The 17,445-nt window shown below is 36.9% G+C and overlaps 2 long non-coding RNA genes across 2 annotated transcripts; both read left to right on the plus strand.

The window, feature by feature from the left end:
• The first annotated feature begins 87 nt into the window (after positions 1-87).
• On the plus strand, positions 88-16,273 carry LOC149206191 (uncharacterized). The gene is made up of 2 exons (XR_016252535.1): positions 88-529; positions 15,873-16,273. It is a non-coding gene; the product is annotated as an uncharacterized LOC149206191 (long non-coding RNA).
• On the plus strand, positions 1,962-13,014 carry LOC149206192 (uncharacterized). Its single transcript, XR_016252536.1, has 2 exons — positions 1,962-11,838; positions 11,911-13,014. It is a non-coding gene; the product is annotated as an uncharacterized LOC149206192 (long non-coding RNA).
• Positions 16,274-17,445: the final 1,172 nt, after the last annotated feature.

Consider the following 17,445-nt stretch of genomic DNA (forward strand, 5'->3'; position numbering starts at 1 on the left):
ATCATATTTAAAACATATATGAAAATCATATTAAATATAAAAATCAAGTTTTATAATTTAGAAACTTAATACCAAAATAAAATACATTAATAGAATTAAAAGGCAAACTGTGACTGAATCATAAAGAACGGGGATAAGCTTATGGTTTGAGAGCGTGGCAATAGGGAGGGAGGCGGTGGTTGCATGCGGGAGGGCGGCCACCGCCAAGCCCGTGGTTAAAACCGGAAATATGAACCGAGTACGGGGGGAGAAGGAAGGAGGAAACCAGAGGAGGAATTCAGCAGTGAAACCAGAGGAGGAAATTCAGCAGTGAGAGAGATTTGTCATTGGAAGAGCTTTAATCAGTCTGAGGTTCTGGGCACGGGGGACAGTGAGCTTCTGTTGGGGAGCTTACTGGATTGAGCAACGAGGCTTTGCTCAGTCTAGGCTGGGTGGAATTGGTTTTCCCGGTAATTGGTATCAGAAGCCACACCAGAGCAAACAGCAGTTCAGAGGCAACACCAGAGCAAGCAGCAGTGCAGCAGTTCAGGTAGGTGTCCAAATTCTTTTATTGTATTTCAGTTCTGTTTTGGTTATTACCGTATTTAGTTCTGGTTATTTTCGAAGTTCAGTGATGGTCATTACATTTACCCTGAATTTATATCTTAGTTTCTCTCTCTCTCTTTAAGTTAATCTAGTATATAGTAATATTCATGAAACAATTGTGTAGGGAATGTTGTCAAGTTGTTTAGATGAGATCTTTCCACACTAAATTTTTGTGTGTCTGTGGGTGGGTGGGTGGTTTTTATTCATGTCTATAAATATTAATTGTTTCCCTATCTATAAGCCTCTTTTGCATATTTATGCTATTTTGTAAATCAAAATTGAAATGGGTAATATCGATTCCAAACATTTGTTCAAAGAGGCAATAATTCAAGCAATTCATGGAAACTAGGGGTGAAATGTGCACCATGCACAGAGAATGATGGGGAGTATGTATTTTAGGTCATAGTACAAGTCAATTGGAATGTTTGGGGTGCCTCCCGCTTCTTTGGTTTTGTCTTGCTCCTTTCAATCCTCTTTTTCAACTTCCCTAGCTTGGTGAGAACCCCCTAGTCCTCTACATCATTCTTCTCTTCTACGATCTCAATTCCATATATTGAATTGATTAAGGCATCACACGTAGAGTCAAAATTACTTGTAAAACTACACCTTGTTGGCCCTGTCCTTTGGCTCTATTCTATATTCCACAATTAACAAGTTCCTTTATATGCCAATTGTTTTCCATCATCTTGGAATACATTTTCTCTATGTCTAGAGAAACCAATTTAAGGTATCAAATTATAGATTTCATCATTAACCTCCACATTTGAAGTTTTTCTTATCTTTTTTTGACCCTATCCTCTATTCTCCATCTCTTTTCGAAAAGTGATAGAGTGCTTAGATTGATAAGTAGTCACACTACAAACAATGTCCCTCATATTTCTTTAAATTGAGGGAGGGTGCCACTCTACATGCATAACTCCTTTGTGTAGTTAGTGGATTCTCTTACATATTATAGTGGAGGATAATATGACAATTAGAGTGCTGGTCCATGATAACCATGAGCTCTGCAACTTACAAAACCTCCAAAAATTGTCTAAATCTATAAATCTACTCAAGCATATTGCTTCATACTTGATACCCAAACACTTGTTATGCCTTTCATGATTGTTAATGGTGGAATAATTTGGAGATCTCCTGAAATGAACATTGTAGCACTATCCTTGTGCTTCATCCATCCTTTTTATCACTTGAACAATACTAACAAGGCCCTCCTTACCTCTATTTAATTGATAAACACATAGTATCGGAGTATGCTTATAGGTGGTAGCTAGCATCGTTTTCAACGATGACTCCCTATTGAAGGATATAACATTATTTTCTATTCATAGAATGGGAGCATGCTTATAGGTGGTAGCTATCACTATTTTAAAGGACAATCCCCATCCAAGTATATAACATTATTTTCTCTTAGTTTATAAACAAAATTAGCATTAATGTTAATAAACAATGGTAACATTTAGTTCATTGAATCAATAATCATGATCAATATGATGAAATCTTCAGGCCATTTTTTGCCTTATTGTCAAGTAATAAATCTTAATTATAAATAATCTAAATAAGTTCAATAGAATTTTAACTTAGTGTCCTTTTTTCCCTAAGGGAAAATCATAATTATATTCAACCTAAGAACAAGGAACAAAATTACATTCTGCAGATGTTGATAAGCATTTAGTCATGCCAACCTATAAATACATATTTTTGTTGGAGTTGTCTGTGATAAAAGTCACTTATCTTCCCCATTTTTCCTTTCTTTTTCTCAACTTTTCTCCAAACTCCTTGTTTGGGAGTGGTGGTTACAATTACTAGTTGATTGTAATCCACTTTCAGGGGGACTTCTTTATTTGAGTCTGGGCTCTCAAATACATAGGATATTTATGCCCATGATTCCTTTTTGATTTTTGTTTCCTATTTCTACTACTTTGTAACTATAATTTATGTTGCTTCAGTACCCTTTTGACTTTGAACCATTATTCCTGACTGATCCCTTGCTCCTCCATTTGCTTGGACACTAGGGTGTCTTTGTGCATCTTGTAGTAGCCTTGGTTAAAAATCCATGTAAAATATATAAGACCACAGTCATGGGACACGTATTCCAAGTTGAATGGTGGGAAAAACATCCTAATGGGTGTTCATTCAGTTTATTATGGCTAAGGAAATTGGCAAAGCCAATGGAAAAGGCTTTGGAAAGGCATGAGGCATTTATTGGCATTTTATTTATGAAAATAATGGAAATTAGGAGAAAAGGGCGGTGAAAGGTCAAAAGTTGTATGTGAGGAGGAAAATGAAGGAAAATAATGGAAAATGAAGAAAATAGAGGCCTGTTTGATAAAAAGGCTTCTGACGATCAATGGGTAAGCTTTTGATAGGTTTTGGTGGATCTCTCTTCTATTCGGACACTTAGAGTTTTCTTGGAGAAATCTTGGAGAATGTGGCATACTTGGAGTTTTGGAGCAATAAGGCAAAGGAAGAGCAGGAAAGCACAAGAGGACATCAGGAGCAACGACTACAATGGTTTTTTCTTGCAGGTACCAAGTTACATATATGTTTTCCTCACTAGTTTTAGCATGCATGGCACATGCATGTGGTTTCTTGGTTATGTTCTATCATTGGCATGGAGGATTGTCTGGATTGATAGTGGATTTGCCTAGCCTTTCCATTTTATGGATAGCCATGGTCTTGTGGGTTTATTTCTTTGTTTTTCTAGTTGGTTCTCATGTTTCATTTAGCTTGGGTTGAGTTATTAGTTCCTAGAAGCCTTGGTTGGAAAAATGCTCTTGAAGCCCTATAACGACTTGGGTTGAATTATTAGTCCTGGAAGCCTTGGTTGGACAAATGCTCTGGAAGCCTTGTAACAACTTGTGTTGAGTTACTAGTCTTGGAAGCCTTGGTTGGAAAAACGCTCTCAAAGCCCTTAGTGGGTTGAGTTACTAGTCCTAGAAGCCCTAGATGGACAAACACTTTCAAAGCCTAGAAAAATCTATGGGTTGAGTTACTAGTCCTGGAGCCTTAGTTGGACAAACGCTCTAGAGACTGACAAAAACTGTGGGTTGAGTTACTAGTCCTGGAATCCGGGGTGGAACAAATGTTTTGGAGCCCTAGAAGGCTTCGGTAGAGACCAATCTGATGATGGTTTTGTGATGTTCGACCGTGAGGTGGAATCACTGTTTGATGGGTTGAGGCAGTTGGCCTCTGGAAGCCCTAGATGGTTTTGGATTGATATGTTCTATGAGATCCCACATTCATGCTTGGAATATGGCACATGGGTGAATGGCTAAAAAGAGATTTGGCTCAACCATTCTATGGTCGGGTGGAACGTGGTAGTCCCATACCGCTTTTGCATAATTAATATGAGGTTTTTTTCTCCTTGTTATCTCATGAGTATTATACTGGTTTATATGTGAATTATATGGGTGTTGTTTGCTTGATATTTTTGTTTTCATTATGCTAGTTATGAATGTGTATTATGATAGTGGCTATGCATGGCTCCCATAATGTTTTTACTTGTATATGAATGAACAATGTATCTATGGCATAATGGATGAAAATAAAACTAAATTGATAAGGAAACAATGCTTCATAGCGAATCTCAGATAAGTATGAGACCCCTATTCTTAGATTTGTTGTTTACACCTGTAGATTGCATTGATGCCAAGTGTTTGACAGAATTTCAGTCCTGGTTGGGGATGGTCAGGCCTAGTTCTGGAGTTAGTTTTTGGTTTATTAGTCTTTTCATCATGTGTTTAATGGATTCTAGAAGTTACAACAAGTTTTGGGTAGTGCTCAGAATTCTAAGCTTAAAAAGTGCCTTAAATCCCCCAGACTTTGGCATAGGTCTATAGGAAATAGTCCCTGGACGCAGGCATGCAGCCTTGTGGGAGCTTCCAGAGCTCTCTGGATGTTGGCATGCCCATAGCATGGGAGCGTCCAAAGGTTTAATAGCTTAAAGACTCGGTGGGATGCAAGGGATGGTTAGCAAAAAGGTTGGGATGGTTCCTAGGAGTCTTATTGTTGATGTTGAAGGTCTGTATGGTGTGTTTACACCAGTTCCACTTCCTTAATGTGACTTAGCAGGTCGAATCACATCATTGTGGTGAAGTAAAATTATGAGTGCAGACACAAACAATTCCTCTAGCCCGATAATGGGTCTAGCCACAACTGATACATTCTATGGAAGATTTCCTTAGGTTAGAACCAATTAAGAGAGCCTACCTCTTAGTACGCTTATCCCATTTGATGATGTCCTTGCTTGCTCGCTCCAACTATCTCTCGCTTCCTTCTTCAAACATTTGAAACAAGTAAACAACAACAAACAACAACCGTGATAATAGACAAATTGTAATTCAACCTACTTAACAAGCCAAGAAACATTAAGATATGAACATGTAAGGTGAAAAATCATGTAGGAAATCAATCGTCAGTTGCATATATATTGAATCAAGAAGAGATTACAACCATTGACTTGACGTTGCCATTCTCTTCCGACAAAACCAGGTTCCCACACACTTCTGCTAGCATTCCATGATGCCCTCAACAATAGTAGTTTTAAGGCTCTTCCCTTTAGGCTTGACACTAAAGCAAATTCACACTTCTCCCTCACACAACTAGAGAGCTATAACTATGAATAGCTTGTTGTTTACTCCAAACTTAATTAGCACTAGCACACCAAACCACACTAGCTTGTGCTTGGGAAAAAGGGAGGTTTATATAGGCTGAATGGATGGGATATGGATCCTCTTCTCATGGGAGGAGGTCTTATATCTTGAGGTAGTTCCATCATTATAGGGGAAAGGAGCCAAACTGACATCCTCGACCCCATCCGGCCAAACCATTTACCAGACTTCCGTTACGAAGCTTCTAGAGCTGGATGCTTCGGTTCTTTATTTAAAAAACTTTCCATAAGAGGATGGACGTGACTGGAACAAAGCTAAGTCGCTCTGGTCAGTGCTAGGGACAATGTTAATCCCTACATATTAGCATGAGGAGGATAAGGGCCATTAGCATTGGTTTTGTAAACTGGGAAAAACAAAAGATTTTGGGGAAATGGTGCAAAAGGGAATTGTTCTGCTCATGAAGAGGGACACAATGGGAGTTTCTTCATGAAGGGTAAGCATATAGGGTCCACTATAGAGGTCCTCCAGGATTAAAGAATGGGGAGTACAGGGACAATGACAAAATGTTGTGTAACAGATGCCCCCTAAAGAGTGAAAGCCGAACTAGAGTGAGGGATGAAATGCTTTATGAATCAGTGCGGGGAACTGTAATCTGTCGTCGGAAAACCTGCAAACAAGTACATAACTGAGAACTCTATCAAAATGATACATGAATTGTAGCATGGACGCATCCATCCAGAGAATGATCATGTAAATGGATCCAGGTATGGGCGCAGCCATCCGTCAAAGAGGATCATAATGAAACCAAGGTATGGTCGCAACCATCCAAAAATGAGAAGGATCACAGATGATAACTCATGGTATGGTCGCAACCATCCATCTAAAAGAGACATGCATATCAACATAACCATGTCACATCACTTCACAACCTGAACTTTTGTGATCTGAGCCCAGGGTCTTGCGCTCCAACACGACTTGATCAAAGTACAAATTGTCACATGTGAATATTTTTTTTGATGTCGAACATGCTAGAAAATTGCTTGATTACCAGCCAATGATGTAAACTATTAATACGTGCGAGAGAAACCACCAATAATGACAATGATCCTCAAGGTACTATCAACACAATCCATGAAATGTGAATAGAGGAACTGAAGTCGAACACCCGTGAAATCACTCGATCGAAAGCCAATGATGTGAACTTGTCGTCGAGTGCGAAGAACTTGCCATTAGGGCATGCAAGCTCTACGGTATTGGAAGGGAGTCTCTCGGTCAACTTCCTAGAAAATGAGTTGAAGTCGACAGAAAGCGACCGTGTCGAAGGAGGGCCATAATGTATCTGACATAATTGACACGAGACAAAAGGATGCAAAATGATTTTGGATGATACAGAGAATCAGAGGTAAATATAACTGCAAAAAGACAACTCTTGAACATATCGAAGACATGACTGGAAGTTTTGCAGCTTTTGGATCCATAGGATCGATGGTCATGATGACGTCGCAGAGATCAAATGGAAAACAAAAATGAACGGCCCAACCTAGGAAGTTCAACGATAAAAAGGAGGATATCCCAACCCGGCATGAAGCAAAAAGTGTCATGTTCAAGAGTGAGGTGCCGACACAACTGATTAGATTTCCAAATTTCCCCCCACCATTTCTGGTAGGTACCCCAATTATTTTTTAATCGCAAGCTTGAAGGGGATAGAATATGCTTGCACTGTAAGTTTATCCTTCGGACGAATCTGACCTAGTATGTTTAACGAGCCCTAGGAAGGAGAAGCTCATGTTTGTCATGACGACGAATCTGATGTCGTTTAATATTTTAACGAGTCCGACAAAGGTATAACTCAGTATCTTTTTCATGTTTAGAGAGTTTGAAAAAGACACAGAAAATAAAACTCCACATGGTCCCTTTTCGTACGTTTGTGTCTCTCGAGACCGAAAATATAGGAAACAATACTTGAGAGAACCGCTTGACCATTTCAGTCAAGGAGTACTTTTTTCGTAATAGTGCATCCTAGCCCGAAAAAGGGGTAAACTTATGTTGGGCACATGATGTTTCGCATCTGTTAACGAGTTCAAAACGACAAGGGATCGGCTATCTTTTCGCTTTTAAAAGGTTGGAAAAGAGCTTGAAAGCGAACCCCCCATTTTATTCTCTTTTACAAGTCAAAAAGGGAAAAATATTCCCCAGTATGGTCTCCAATTTGTGGTGAAGTAAAATTATGAGTGTTGACACAAAAAATTCCTCTAGCTCAATAATGGGTCTAGCCACAACTAATACATTCTATGGAAGATTTCCTTAGGTTAGAACCAATTAAGAGGGCCTACCTCTTAGTACACTTACCCTGTTTGATGATGTCCTTGCTTGCTTGCTCCAACCATCTCTCGCTTCCTTCTTCAAACACCTAAAACAAGTAAACAGCAACAAACAACAACCGTGATAATAGACAAATTGTAATTCAACCTACTTAACAAGCCAAGAAACATTAAGCCATGAACATGTAAGGTGAAAATTCATGTAGGAAATCAATCGATAGTTGCATATATATTGAATCAAAAAGAGATTACAACCATTGTCTTGACATTTCCGACAAAACCAGGTTCCCACACACTTCTGCTAGCATTCCATGATGGCCTCAACAATAGTAGTTTTAAGGCTCTTCCCTTTAGGCTTGACACTAAAGCAAATTCACACTTCTCCCTCACACAACTAGAGAGCTACAACTATGAATAGCTTGCTGTTTACTCCAAACTTAATTAGCACTAGCACACCAAACCACACTAGCTTGTGCTTTGGAAAAAGGGAGGTTTATATAGGCTGAATGGATGGGAGATGGATCCTCTTCGCATGGGAGAAGGTCTTATCTCTTAAGGTAGTTCCATCATTATAGGGGAAAGGAGCCCAGACTGACATCCTTGACCCAATCCGGCCAAACCATTTACCAGACTTCCGTTACGAAGCTTCTAGAGATGGAAGCTTCGGCTCTTTATTTAAAAAAATTTCCATAAGAGGACCAACACGACTGGAACAAAGCTCAGTCGCTCTGGTCAGCGCTAGGGACAGTGTTAATCCTTGCATATCGACACGAGGAGGACAAGGGCCATTAGTGCCGGTCTTGTAAACTTGGAAAAACAGAAGATTATGGGGAAATGGTGCAAAAGGGAATTGTTCTGCTCATGAAGAGGGACACAATGGGAGTTTCTTCATGATGGGTAAGCATATAGGGTTCACTGTAGAGGTCCTCCAGGATCAAGGAACGGGGAGTACAGGGACAGTGACAAAATGATGTGTAACAATCATATTAACTTCTCGTCACATGTTTACCCTCGTTGGCTGGTTACTTGGGTAGATGTGGGAGGATGGTGTTACAGAGTGGTATGAGAGTGAGGTTCACCCCTTGGACTGGATGGGTGGTGTGTTGGTCATGCATTCATGTTGGTTATGCTTGTATTCCATGTGCTTGTTGCATTTGCATGGTGTTGATCATGGTTGTAGTTATGTCACCATGTGAAGGTTGATGATGTCGTTATGGGATGTGTTGTCATGAGTGTATGCTTGTATATGCATTTGTTATGCATGTCATTGTGTATATGTTGTCATGCATGCATTGTCATGGTGAAGGTTGTTGTGCATGAGGTCATTGTATGCAATTAGGTCATCATGATGCTAATGTGTTAGCTGAGATAGAGCAGGAGATGCAAATCATCAAAGTGAAGTTGCAACATTGGACCTCGAGGCAAGAGCATGTTGTCATACATGTTTGTATGTTGAGCATGCAGGTATGTAGGTTAAGGGATGTTACATGCATTATGGTTTTGTGTATGCCTTTCATTCTATTGATGTTATGGTTACATACATGATAAATTCTAGTTGATTAGTGTAGTCATATGCACATGTGTCAAATAGTTATGAATGATAGTAACCTATGGTTCTATGCATTGTTATTGCTGTTTTAGGTTAGATAACTTGATGATTATGTTAAATGGTGTTGACGAGTGTGTTATAGGTTAACTTGTTGTTGTTATATGATAGTTAGCTTGATGATTAGGTTACATGTTGTTGATGAACATGATATATAACTTCTTGTTGTTATATGCTAGTAACTTGATGATTAGGGTTATTACATTAAGATTTTGATGTTATATGTATCATGCTAAATTGGATTGGCCTATGTAGATGGTTAGGGTTATGACATTCAGGTATGAGTTGACGTATTGATGATATGGTGTTGTACTAATGTAGACTGACGGTGCAAATGTGATTATTATGTATTATTGATAATTATTTACGAGTTTATGATGTTAACATGTTATTTAGTGACTATTATGGATAGCATGATATTATTTGAGTTTGAGCTGATGTGTTGTGATGTTATATCATGCTAACTAGATTGATTGTGCAGATACGATAGCCTCCTTTGATATACATTAAGGTATGAGCTTGTTTATGTCGTTTACTTTGTGCTTGAATGTTTGATTATGTCGTCTATTTGGTGTTTGAGTGTTTGATGTCTATTATGTCGTCTAGTTGATTTATTTAACATGGTATGTTTGCAAGTTGGTTGAATGTTTGATGAATTGCATAATATGAGTATGTGTTCCAATGATCTTGTTTTAAGATGATTGTACTAATACATATGTGTTGAGACAATTGATATGTACTTGAGTGTAGTAGGTGACAGTTGTAGCATTATGTCTAATGACTATGAGTTTACTATGGATTATGACATGATTGTTAGTGTTGGTAGATGTTGATTTGAAATTGATAGATATGATTGTCTTGCTATTTGGAACGTGTTGTTGACATGTGTGAAGAGTTACAAAAAACATGCTTGGTATTCGCTTGACAAGGTAATAGTTGATGTGTTGATATAACTAACAGTTGGGTGATGTGACAACCCATAGTAAGCCTCGATTCAAACAAAGTAAAAAGGGTAGAAGAAAGGAATTGGGCAAGAATTCCTTTGGCTTTGTTTGGTAACCCTAATTGCAAGCGAATCAGTGCTTCACATACATGAAGTATTCTTAACCTTAATCTTGTCTGACATTATGTGAATATGTGCTAGATTCACGAACATGTATTTGACAGGTATATTAAGCTAGTCTCTAGTGATAGATGGATATGTCAAGGGAATTGGAGTCCCTTGAGACATGGTGTGGATGTGCTCAGTTGCAAGCAACGTGCTTGACACGACAAGGTAAGGTAACCAATGTATTGTTATGTTTATTTATGCACTGACAATTATGTGTTGATGGTAGTATGATGCAAGGAATTGCATGGCAAAGAGACTGCCATGAAATCTCGAAGAAGGCTTAGGTTGAGATTTCCCTTGGAAGTACTGGGAACCATGGGGATTGAGTCATGGTGTTTATTGCTAGTCTTGTGCTTTATATCTTTTGTGATTTGTTTCACTTGATTGTGGCTTTGATTGCGTCTAGTGCATGGCCATGCCACTTTGTTTATGGTGTCGTATTGCTATTGGTCTTTCATGGTTTCTTCTTATTTACTTCATGGTATTGCCTCTTATGTTTTTAGAGTCTTGGGAATTGGTTGGGAAAGAGGAAGGTTAATGGAGTTCGAGAACAACAGAATGAAACCTAGCAGGTAATGAAAGGCTCAGATGAAGTTGGTGCATGTATAAGGGCAACTGAAGGCAAGCATATGGTCGCTAGTTGTATTGGTTGGGCCCATTGGTGTAAATGGATGATGGCAGGACAATCATGAGAAAGGTAACATGAGAGGTGAAGTAAATGGATCTGAGGCGTCAGATGCCTTGGCTATGTTGGGAACGATTGTTCTCAATGTTGTGCCTCGCATTGCTATTAAGAGATTAACAAGGACAATTATAGAAGCAATTATAGGGTAAACAGGGAAATCGATTTTATACTATGGAAAACAGAGAACATGTTAATTACATAGGTCTCGAACAAATAATACATGAAGATGACAATTCTTGTAGCCTTTAATCTTAAGACTTGTATAGCTATATCTCATCTATTCAATGAAGTGAAAAATTTCAATAGAGATGCAAAAAAAATTTAGTTGTTGTTTCACTATATTTTTTAATAATGTCATTGGAAAAATGTGTTGCCTATAGTTATAACTTAGTTGAAGAAAAAATATGTGGATGTGTCATGTAATTTTCACCATTACATAACAAAAAAAATGTTATATTTGTCATCATAGCTAGAAATGTAACAAATAAAATATTGAAAACTATTCAAAACACCTTGAAGAAAAAATTGGATGTTACTAAAGCATAGCAAAGGATATGGCCTTCTTCCATAACAATTTTTAAAATTATATTTACTCCACTAATTTTTTTTTACCTAAATAAATATTTTCACAAACCTATCTCAAAATTTTAATTATCACTAAACTCTTATTTCCAACGCTTACCTCCAAAAACTAATAAACCTTTCATATCACTAAACTCTTACCTCCAACTAGGAAACCTTTCATATTCCCTATTATTATAAAGCATGGATTTATTCATCTCCATGCCTCGAAAGTTTTAGCTTCACCCACATTTTCAGATATTTGGGCAGATTTTAGGATAGTGTTCGATGATGGACCAAGTTCTTGTGGTAACTCAAGAACCTGGAGTTAGCCATTGGAAATTTTGTAATCTGTCTAGGTGGTTCAGTATGAAATCTGTTGTTAATTTTAATGGAATATTGTTTCTTTGGAAATTTTGTAATCTGTCTAGGTGGTTCAGTATGAAATCTGTTGTTAATTTTAATGGAATATTGTTTCTTTTAAGGATGATGTTTCCCCAAGAATGGACAGTAAGAGATACTAGGAATAGCTAGGCGGAGTACTGACTGTGGATCCACATGGTCTTGGTGGAAAATCTCCTATCTACTTTACAGATAACTGTGTGAAGCTTTGGCTGGTTTTTTGTTTTGTTTTATTTTGTTTTTTTTATTATTATAATATGTATTTTGATTTTTTTTGAAAAAAACATACGGAGTAGAAGATTAGAATACAGTTATGTGAAATTAGAATACTGTTATGTGAAATTTTTTGGAGAAATTAAGAGTAGATAGAAATTTTTCTTTTTGTCTATATGTGACACTTTTTGAAAAATATCTATTTTGTTTAAAATTTGGCAATGATGTATTGAAATCACAGTTTGAAGGGTGAACTTTTCACAATGGAAGTGTTCCATGGTTTTTAGGGTGCTGAATCTATATAATCTGGTAGGAATTCATTGAAGTCACAAGTTTGATGGGCGATTTTTTCACAATCGAAGTGCCCCAATTGAAGTGCTCCGGGGTTTTTGAGGGTGCTGAATCCATATAACCAGTTTAAACAGCAAAAATCAAAATTTCACGACAAAATTTTCGCCAATTCTGACCAGAAATCCGTCAAAAACCCTAAAAAATCTCACGTATAAACAACTCCGTCCAAAATGGTTGCTTGAGATATCAAAGTCATAAAGCTGCCGTCTAACCTTTTTGAGAAGCAGATTTGATTAATGTATGATTCACCCTCCGACCTGCCCTCTTTGGACTTTACATGCGTAATTAGACTTAATTATACCCATGCTGGAGACACAACTAACTGAATTTTATTCGTTATCAACCCAATAACTTCTGTTGTGAACTCTTGCATTTAGTTAGGCAGCTTGCTAATTTACTTAGCCAACTTTGGATCGTCTCTAAGAACATGCTTTTGGTGACCTCATCCTCGCAAAAACAAATCAAGCTATCAACACATTTCAAATTTAGAATTTTGTGAATTAATCTTAAAAGATTCATGGATTTTATTCATGATATTGCTTCATTTCTTTTTTCGATGAGATGCTTGATGATTTCATTTCTTTCAACAAATTCTGAAAGTGGTTTGCTTTCTTTTTTGTTTGAATGAAGTATACTATATCATTTTGCATTTGCTTTATAAATATGTGACTGTTATCCATAGTGTGTAATGTTTTGATGTGAATTATTTGATTATGCAATCTTCCATAGAGCTTAGCTGCTTTTTTTTTGTTGGATTTAATTATTCTTGATAGTTTAGAAGGTATGTGTGGAGGTTTGTGATTAAGATGGTATCAACACAAAAGTATGGCTTTTACCTGTAGCATTTAATGTTTTTGTGTAAAATATTTGACTATGCAATGTTTTTTGACTGCCTTAGCAGTTTTTGTGAGGATTTAATTATATTTGATGATCTAGAAGATAGTATTGGAGCCTTGTGATTAAGATGGTATACATGAGAGATACATGGTTTAGATTGAAGATTAAATTTGCTCTTTTCAATCACAAGGGAGGATAGTTCTAAGAAATGACCCTCCTGGTCTAACTTTACGCAAGGAAAGGTTGGAATGTGTTTTTAAAAGATTGGATTGATTTTTATTGTCTATAGATGAGTTCATGTAGTACATTGGCAATGAGTTTTCTTGTTTAAGTTTTAGGGGATGCTTCACTTTTGGATCACAACATTGTCAAATTTATATTGGTTGTGAGGATGTAGTGGTTTCCTTGATTAGATATGGGATTTAGTCTTAACTGCTATGATCTTAAGGGCCCTTTCTTTGTTGATAATATTGTAGATATTAGAAAACCTTGTCAAGAATTTTATCATGGGTTATGGCAATGAGGTTGTTGGAATTTGAAGGTCTTGAGATAAATAGTATTGGGAGAATCTACTAAAAGTAGACTTGGCTTTCAAAGTTAACTTGTTCAACCTTGAACTACTATTACATGTTAGTTAAGCTAGCGTTTTCTTAATGTTTCTAATGCTAGATAAGCCAAAGTTACTCAAATTGGCTCTAGCTCCCATTGTGTCAAAGAGGGGGATATATGCGCTAAATTCCTTTTTTGGGGTCTTCAGTAAAACCCTTTGTCACTTTTTTCCCCCTCAAAATTGACATGTGTAGGCTAATAAGGCACCAAGAGTCTTGATGAATTTGTTGAATATTATAAACAGGTTTTATAACACAAATTGGAAGTCAACACACTTAGGTTACATTATATTGGGATTTGACTTTGACTGTGTCATTATATCATAAGGTAGAAAAGAAATCATTTTCTTTATATTCAAAATCTGCCTATATTAGAATTCAAGTGGTGCTAGTGAAGTTGGATACTTATCGGACATGAGTAGACAACATTCCTATTTTGGTAGTGTATTGCATGCCTATACTCATGAATGAGTAAAAGGAGATTTCTTATAAGTGTAGCGAAGTGATTTCAATTTTTTTTTTTTAAATGAGTTTGGATAGCTTTTTTAAACAATTAAGTGTTTGAAAGAAATAATTTTTGTGAAGGTTGAAGGCTTAAAAATCCAAGGAAAGATTGGAATATGAATATCCTTGCACCCCATTCGTTGTAAATCCCTGTGGTCACAAGTACAAATAAATTAATTTTTTTTTGTTGGTGTCTTAGATCACCCTAAAATTGAATAATGGGGTTTAAGGCCATTTGTCTTTGTGCATGGTTTTTTGTATATATGTGATAAAATAATAATATGGTCCAAGTAGTAAATGCTCAAGTCTATTTTGGATCGTAGCTCCAATAAGGTCCCCATGTGAACATGGTCCAAGTAATAGGTGTTAAAATCAATTTGATTGATGCATTGTCAAAATAAGATTGTGTAAAACGCATTTAAGTCAAAAGGTGCATTCAAGACAAAGTGAATTGTAAAAAGACCTATGTGAAATTGACTAAGGAGGTCTAGTCAGTCATAAAAAATAAAGGTAATCACACTTTAAGGTGCATGATTAGCAGTACCTCACACCCCAAGGTGACTTAACATCAAGCGAATTCCATATAAGTGAAACAAAGTGCAATTGGGCATGTCAAGAGAAAATTGGGTAAAACAAGAAAGTGTTTGTATAACACATATCAAGAAATCAATGAATTAAAAAAATAAAAGAATGAATTGCATAATTGGCTTATTGATTTTCAAGAAATATTAATGATTAATTGATCGATGCACTTAAACTAAAATAAAGAGAAAAACACGATTAAATTGATACATGTTTGATGCAACATTTGCAACTAAGGTTGATGCAATTTGTGACACAAAGGATCTCATACAAAAGACTAATGCATTTTGTGAAACATAAAAACTCATCTAGAAGGTTGATGTATGTTGTGACACATAGTAGCTAATATAGAAGAGTGATGCAACATGTAACATAGATGAGATCATGCAAAAATTTAATGCTCATTTGATACAAATAGGCCTAATGAATCATGTAGTCAACCAGGGAAAAAAGCAATGATTGAAGATGAGTAAGCATAAAATGACAAAAATAATAGTAACAAGAACAAGTGTGAAGAAGCAAAAGAATAAGAAAATGGTTTTTTTAAGGGTGTTTGTTAGACTTTGGGAAGAGTTATCATTTAACAAAAATCGGCATGGATTGAGATATGACAAAGGAAACAATTTACATAGTTAAGATTATTGCAAACCAATTCAATTTGCATGTTTAAGATTTTTGAAAGATGTTTAGAATCTTGGTAATAAGTGTCAACATTGTCAAAGAGTTGGTTATTGATGAGTCCCATCATTCGGTAATTATATGGGCCTTAATTCACCTCCTAGCTTAGTCAAATCAACTATTCTCATAACTTATTGCATACTTTTGATTATATTTTGATTATGAGATGAGTTAGAGTTGGATATTTTGCTTTGTGGTCTAATGTGCATTTAATGCAGGATTAAAGGATAAAAGCAAGGAATTTTGGCAAAAGTCCAAGGTCAAATCGAATGGGACAAGGGAGAGGGATTATAGGAGGTAAATCCTCCTCATTTACTACCCCTCCATTCAAATATTCCTCCATCAGCTCGAAGTGCAAACAACCAAATCATGAGGACTAGAAGGCAACTGAGCAAGTGAAAGACAAAGCACCAATTGATCTCGAGTTTGGGAGCCGAGCCTCCCTAATTTTAAGGAAGTCGTTGGAGATTTCAGATGTATAAGTAGAGAGGCCTAGGGCCTCAGTAGGATTTGGATTTTTTATTGTAAAACTCTACTCTATTTTCAAGCTGCAAGACTTGTGATAGTTTTTGATGTAATCCATTGTTTTGGTAATGAGAATGAGTTTTGTTTTGAGCCAGTAATGAGTTAACTCAGAGCGCTGAAGCTCCTGGGTTAGGGCCCAACCCTAGCAGCCAAGGCTCCTCTTTATTGTACATGTATGCTAGTATAGATTCATAGTTTAAATGTTCATTTGCTTAGTAGGTGCATTTCCATTACAATAATGTAGATTAGATTGGTTGTGTGATAGTTTGCTTCCATTTGTGCCTTCAACAATGTAAACTTTGAAACGGGAACTATAAACTCAAAACGGGAACTCTGGCCCAAAAACCCCAAAAAAACCACAAAAACAGTGCTCAAAACGAAAAGTGTGTATACTGGAACGATGTTTTTTTTTTTAGGTGTCAATTTTGCGGCTGTTTAAAAAATGGCAGTGACTACGAAATTTTCTACGAAATTTTCCTGCAAAATATAGCTTCAGAACGAAAGTGTTGATACTGGAATAATGATTTTTTTTTTAGGTGTCAATTTTGCGGCTGTTTTAAAAATGGCAGTGACTACGAAATTTTCTACGAAATTTTCCTGCAAAATATAGCTTCAAAACGAAAGTGTTGATAATGGAATAATGATTTTTTTTTTTTAGGGTCAATTTTCAAACTTTTTAAAAAACGCTAATAAAACCAAATTTTTATGTTTCAAACAAAGTTAAATTTTAAGGAAAAAACACATTAATGTTTTTGGTAGAATATCATTTTTCTTTCCTAAGTATAAATTTAACATGTTTTCAACCACAACATGCTAGATACAAAAGAAATTGAAATTTTTTTAACTATAAAATTAAAAAAACATGACATTATGAACAAATTATATCACTGAATGAATTCAAAAGTCTTTATTTGTATACTGAGTAAAACAGACATTATATCTCTAATTTGATATTGCATTGTAGATATTTAAACAATAAAATTTATCATACTTAAGACATAATCCAACTCCGCCCACCCCCCCAATTTCTCATTTGGAATGATGACCCAAGTACTAACGACCCATCCCCCGCCACCGCCCCCTTCCCGGACCCCCGCCCACCCCTCCCCCGCCACCGCCCCCTCCCCGCCCACCCATCCCCCGCCACCGCCCCCTCCCGGCCCCCCCGCCCACCCCTCCACCGCCACCGCCGCCTCCCCGCCCACCCCTCCCCCTCCCCCTCCCCCTCCGCGGCAGCGGCACCCTTGGGCCGCCCTGCCCCGCCCA

This window comes from Pinus tabuliformis, chromosome 1_2 (assembly GCF_031772625.1).
Source record: "Pinus tabuliformis cultivar Carrire ecotype Pingquan chromosome 1_2, CPIR1, whole genome shotgun sequence".
In the NCBI taxonomy this organism is placed as follows: domain Eukaryota; kingdom Viridiplantae; phylum Streptophyta; class Pinopsida; order Pinales; family Pinaceae; genus Pinus; species Pinus tabuliformis.